General features: G+C 40.8%; 1 protein-coding gene across 1 annotated transcript in view; it reads left to right on the top strand.

Moving 5' to 3' along the window:
• LOC139372956 (general transcription factor II-I repeat domain-containing protein 2-like) overlaps window positions 1–6,019 on the top strand; it is a 979,173-nt gene that overhangs the window by 724,791 nt on the left and 248,363 nt on the right. The gene's annotated exons all lie outside the window — the stretch shown is intronic.

Here is a 6,019-nt window from a genome sequence, read left to right as displayed (position 1 = left end):
AATATCCTCTTGTACTAGTCGAACAACTCGTCCTGCTCTTCACCTTGTGACAGGTGCTCACGGCGCGCGCGCACTGGCTGCAACTGCTGCTTCGCGCCACTGCAACTCGCTCGAGCCTCTACAGCGGAAGTGAGAGGAGATGACTTCTTTACATCTTCACCGGAGAAAATATGGCTAGCAGCGTCTTTTGGGATTTAATCCCATTGTGCGCGTCAGTGGGTTTATTCTTGTGAAAAAAGTTGTACATTTTGTCACTAGGCTAATTATTATCGGTTTGCCGAAGGCATCTTCCTAAACAATTGACAATCCCTTGTCTGTTTCAGCCCCAAAGCGGCCCTGCCACTTGCTATAAAGCTGAGAGATGGAGCTGTGGAATTGTAACCTAACCATGCTCAAAGTCATAGACAGCTTGTATGAATACAAGGACTGACAGTCCATCCATGAGATCAACATGATTGTTTTAAACATAGGCTATAAGTAGCCTAAACTGTTCCCCTGGCTAATTGCGCATCTATAGATGGGAGTGCCCTTAGTGCCAACGAGATTAACCTGAGAAGACATTGTTTACAAATGTCTTGAGGATGACAAACAAACAATAGGCATAAAGACTCATAATAACATGTTCTATATTGTTTATGATAGTGTAGGTGCAGGCCTCCTTAGCTTACTTGTACTAAGATCATTAGCCATGTAATTCTTAATCAATGTCAATATCAATAGAACATCGTTCAGATTGTGCATTTATTAAACATATATTTTTGTTAAATGTAGGTCTATAATGGTATTGTAGAAATGTAATGCCTGAATTATTTTTCCTGTTACAAAATCATATCCTTGAATCCAATGTATTTCACTCCTATGTTGATCCATCTATTGACTCAGATAGAGCACTGGATCAGGGCCTAGTCTGGTGTTTGCCCTGGGAGACGTTGCCTTGGGAGACATTGCCCTGGGAGACGTTGCCCTGGGAGACATTGCCCTGGGAGACATTGCCCTGGGAGATTTCCTTTTTTAGTCTGTTAGCTTATTTCTTATTTGGCAGTTGCTGTGAAGGTTTGGAGAGAAGGTTTTCTTTCTTCAATTTTCCCCCAATATTGGCGATTTAGGCCAAACCTTTTTGCCAGAAGAGGGCAGTATTACAAAAGCTATTAAATGACATGCTAAATGTATTGTTTGACGACTGTGACAATGGGAACCATACTCAGTAGATGGCAGTAGAGTATCTAATAATGGTTTTGGTTTATTGAAAGGCTAAAAATGACTGTTTGTTATAAACACTAAGATCTGAGGAAAATGGGTTTATCTTTGTTATGTCCAGTAATGGAGTAATTAATGGAGTGGTGGAGTAAGATGGAGTAAAATTGAGCCGACAGGTAGGGCAGCCATGATTTTAGTTCCTAGGCAACTTTGCAGTTGATGAAACAGCCTACAGGGAGAAGGTGAGTGCCTTGGAAGTGTGGTGCCAGGAAAATAACCTCTCACCCGACGTCAACAAAACAAAGGAGCTGATCGTGAACGTCAGGAAACAGCAGATGGAGCACCCCTGTATCCACATCGACGGGGCCGTAGTGGAGAAGGTGGAAAGCTTCAAGTTCCTCTGCGTACACATCACTGACAAACTGAAATGGTCCACCCACACAAACAGTGTGGGGAAGAAAGCGCAACAGCGCCTCTTCAACCTCAGGAGGCTCAGCCTCTTCAACCTCAGTTTGGCTTGACACCTAAAACCCTCACGAACTTTGACAGATGCACAATTGAGAGCATCCTGTCGGGCTGTATCACAGCCTGGTACGGAAACTGCACTGCCCGCAACCGCAGGGCTCTCCAGAGGGTGGTGCGGTCTGTCCAACGCATCACCGGGGGGGCAAACTACCTGCCCTCCAGGACACCTACAGCACCCAATGTCACAGTAAGGCCAAAAAAATTATGAAGGACAACAACTACCCGAGCCACTGCCTGTTCACCCCGCTATCATCCAGAAGGTGAGGTCAGTACAGGTGCATCAAAGCTAGGACCGAGAGACTGAAAAATATATTCTATCTGAAGGCCATCAGACTGTTAAATAGCCATCACTAGCACATTAGAGGCTGCTGCCCTATATACATAGATTTGAACTCACTGGCCACTTTAATAATGCAACACTAGTCACTTAATGTTTACATATTTTGCATTACTCATCTCATATGTATATACTGTATTGTATTCTATTCTACTGTATCTTAGTCTATGTATTACTCATCTCATATGTATATACTGTATTGTATTGTATTCTACTGTATCTTAGTCTTTGCCGCTCTGACATTGCTCGTCTAAATATTTATATATTCTTAATTCCATTCCCTTACTTTAGATTTGTGTGTATTGTGTGTATTGCTGTGAAATGGTTAGATATTACTTGCTAGATATTACTGCACTGTCGGAGCTAGAAATACAAGCATTTTGCTATACCCGCAATAACATCTGCTAAACACATGTATGTGACCAATAACATTTGATTTGATTTGAGATGAATTAACTTTTGTCAGGTAAGCTGGCAAAGTAGGCCAATGTATCACAGTGTAATATGACTGGCTGAACCTCCAGCCTAGGGCTTAAGTCTGCCACCATAGAAATAGGATCAATGCACTCCCCTTTGACAGGGTGACTCTTTTCTTTCTCTGTAGAAGAACACAATTCAATCATTTATCAGAGGAGGAGTGATAACCAAGATCTTCAATTTCAACAGCCTTTACCCCACCCCTTTGCTTGGTAAGATGAGCGATGGGCTAGAGAATCTGATTGTCCCTTCAAAGGGGCAATCTCCAATTTAAACAATAACAAAGTGCCACCCTGCCACTATTTTGGGGGAAAAAGCATAGGGATGGAGCTGGATACATGTAACCACTCTCAAATTCATAGACAGAGCTACTTAATATAATGTTTACATACCCTACATTACTCATCTCATGTGTATATGTATATACTGTACTCTATATCATACTGCATCTTGCCATCTTTATGTAATACATGTATCACTAGCCACTTTAAACTATGCCACTTTATGTTTACATACCCTACATTACTCATCTAATATGTATATGTATATACTGTACTCTATATCATCTACTGCATCTTGCCTATGCCGTTCTGTACCATCACTCATTCATATATCTTTATGTACATATTCTTTATCCCTTTACACTTGTGTGTGTAAGGTAGTAGTTGTGGAATTGTTAGATTACTCGTTGGTTATTACTGCATTGTCGGAACTAGAAGCACAAGCATTTCGCTACACTCGCATTAACATCTGCTAACCATGTGTATGTGACAAATACATTTTATTTTATTTGATTTGAGCTATGAATGCAAGGACTGACTCCATAATATCAAAGTTATAGTAAAAAAGAAATATACAGTGCTTGTTTACAATTAAATTGTTTACAAACAAAGGAGTAAAACATGTTTATATGTTTGGTTCTGGGGGGGGTTAGACAGTTGAACAAAGCTCATGAGACGTTTGTTTATAGGTTATATTCCTGAAGAATCATGGCTAATATATAAATAATTTACAAGTCTAAAAATGGATGTAAGCATTCATAGATTGCTCCTTTAACAGAGTGTGTCAGGGTGAGTAGAGATGACAGGTCTAGTCCATGTCTTATTTAGTGTGATGGTGACTGGGTGTGTATTTATATTCACACAGTTGGGTGTTTGTCAGAGGGAGACCGTAGCTGAACTTGGTCTGCCTTTCACTGACTGGGGAGAGGGGTTTCGCTATGGACTGCTGGTGCAATGTCTGCACTCCGTAGAGTGACTCTCTTACTCTAAAAGGCCCAACAAAGACTGACTTTATTATAAAATTCCTGCTTGTTTCAGAGGGGCCATTTTTGTCTTGACAGTATTATTCAAATCAATTCTGAGAAGAAGCTATGTTTGATCCTGCTCTCACTGTCTGGGACAGTTGAAAATAGTCAAAGAAAGAGGAATTGGAAGAGGATTGAGTTATGTGTAGACTATAAAGTTGTGTTGTTATGTATAGACTATAATGTTGTGTTGTTATGTGTAGGCTATACAGTTGTGAAGTTATGTGTAGGCTATACAGTTGTGTTGTTATGTGTGGACTATACAGTTGTGTTGTTATGTATAGGCTATAAAGTTGTGTTGTTATGTATAGGCTATACAGTTGTGTTGTTAGGTGTAGGCTTTAAAGTTGTGTTGTTATGTGTAGGCTATAAAGTTGTGTTGTCATGTGTAGGCTATAAAGTTGTGTTGTTATATGTAGGCTATAAAGTTGTGTAGGCTATAAAGTTGTGTTGTTATGTGTAGGCTATAAAGTTGTGTTGTTATGTGTAGGCTATAAAGTTGTGTTGTTATGTGTAGGCTATAAAGCCTGGCATGGCTTCACATACTGTATATACTGTAGAAAAGGCATGTTGTGTTTTACCAAGCAACCATTTTGTGCTCTAGATTAAAGCTAATCAAACCGAGTGAAGAAATCTATCCCTTTACTTTCAGAAAAGTCCCAAAAACTGTAGTTTTCATGATGACATCAAGACATCTGTTGAAAGACATCATTTTCTGACTTTTGTCAGAAGATTTGAGTCCCCTTACACCTTTAGGGTATCAAACTCATTCCACGGGGGGGGGGGGGGGCGAGTGTCTGCAGGTTCTCACTCTTCCCTTGTGCTTAATTGGTCAATGAAGGTCACTGATTGGTTAGGAACTCCCCTCACCTGGTTGTCTAGGTTTTAATTGTACACAGATTGAACGTGACCAGCAGACACTCGGCCTTCCATGGGATGAGTTTGACACCCCCGAGTCTACACTTTTAGGGTGCCATTTCTATTAGGCTGTGTGAGCCCTCCGTTCTCCTCAACACTGAACCTCACACCCTGACCAGATAAGTAAAGGGCCAAAACCAATATGTCTTAGACTGGAGGTCTGCCTGTGGATGGTCTGATCTAATCATCTCAGTGAGAGAAAAAAGTTCCATTGGCTTCAGTCCCTGCACAGTGTGCTGCTGTGACAATGTGAGGAGGAACACAAAAGCAGTACTTTGTCCAGTCTATTAGGAGCTCAGACTGTATCCCTCCACCTCTCAAGAGCACTATGCAGGGACTTTGCCAGATAAATTGGCCTACTTCGCCAGATGACTATAAGAGGTGTGATTGGTGTGCCTGGTGTGTTACTATACAAGCTAGTCATATCCACTGACCCCAGGAAGAGCAGCTGCTGCTTTTGCAACAGCTAATGGGGATCCTAATAAAATACCAAATACCAAAGGTTCTAGGAATGACAGAGTGATCCAGAGGTGAAAGGAGTTGGGTTATTAGTAGAGTTGGTGAAGTATAAGAGACTTGAGTAGTGTGTGTGTGTGTGTGTGTGTGTGTGTGTGTGTGTGTGTGTGTGTGTGTGTGTGTGTGTGTGTGTGTGTGTATCTGGAGCCATGATCTTTGTTGTAAGAGGATGTCTTAGATACAGGAGAGAATAGAGACAAAAGTCTGATTGAAAGAGCCCGTTCATAGAAAGGTTCTTCATTTCTTAAGTAGAAAAATGTAATTAACTACTGCCTACGTCTCTCTCCCTGACAATGAGGCTTCTGTCCGATCCAGACACATATCCGTCTGAAATATAAATAGTCAAATGAAGTCTTCCCTCTGAACCTTTGCTGTAAATAGTAAAATGAAGTCTTCTATCTGAACCTCTGCTGTAAATAGTTAAATGAAGTCTTCTATCTGAAACTCTGCTGTAAATAGTTAAATGAAGTCTTCTCTCTGAACCTCTGCTGTAAATAGTTAAACTCTGCGAAGTCTTCTCTCTGAACCTCTGCTGTAAATAGTTAAACTCTGCGAAGTCTTCTCTCTGAACCTCTGCTGTAAATAGTTAAATGAAGTCTTCTCTCTGAACCTCTGCTGTAAATAGTCAAATGAAGTCTTCTCTCTGAACCTCTGCTGTAAATAGTCAAATGAAGTCTTCTCTCTGAACCTCTGCTGTAAATAGTCAAATGAAGTCTTCTCTCTGAACCTCTGCTGTAAATAGT

The sequence above is a fragment of the Oncorhynchus clarkii genome, chromosome 18 (genome assembly GCF_045791955.1).
Source record: "Oncorhynchus clarkii lewisi isolate Uvic-CL-2024 chromosome 18, UVic_Ocla_1.0, whole genome shotgun sequence".
Taxonomy (NCBI): Eukaryota; Metazoa; Chordata; class Actinopteri; order Salmoniformes; family Salmonidae; genus Oncorhynchus; species Oncorhynchus clarkii.
The sequence above is the reverse complement of the archived record's forward strand: the minus strand, read 5'-3'. Positions and strand labels throughout refer to the sequence as shown.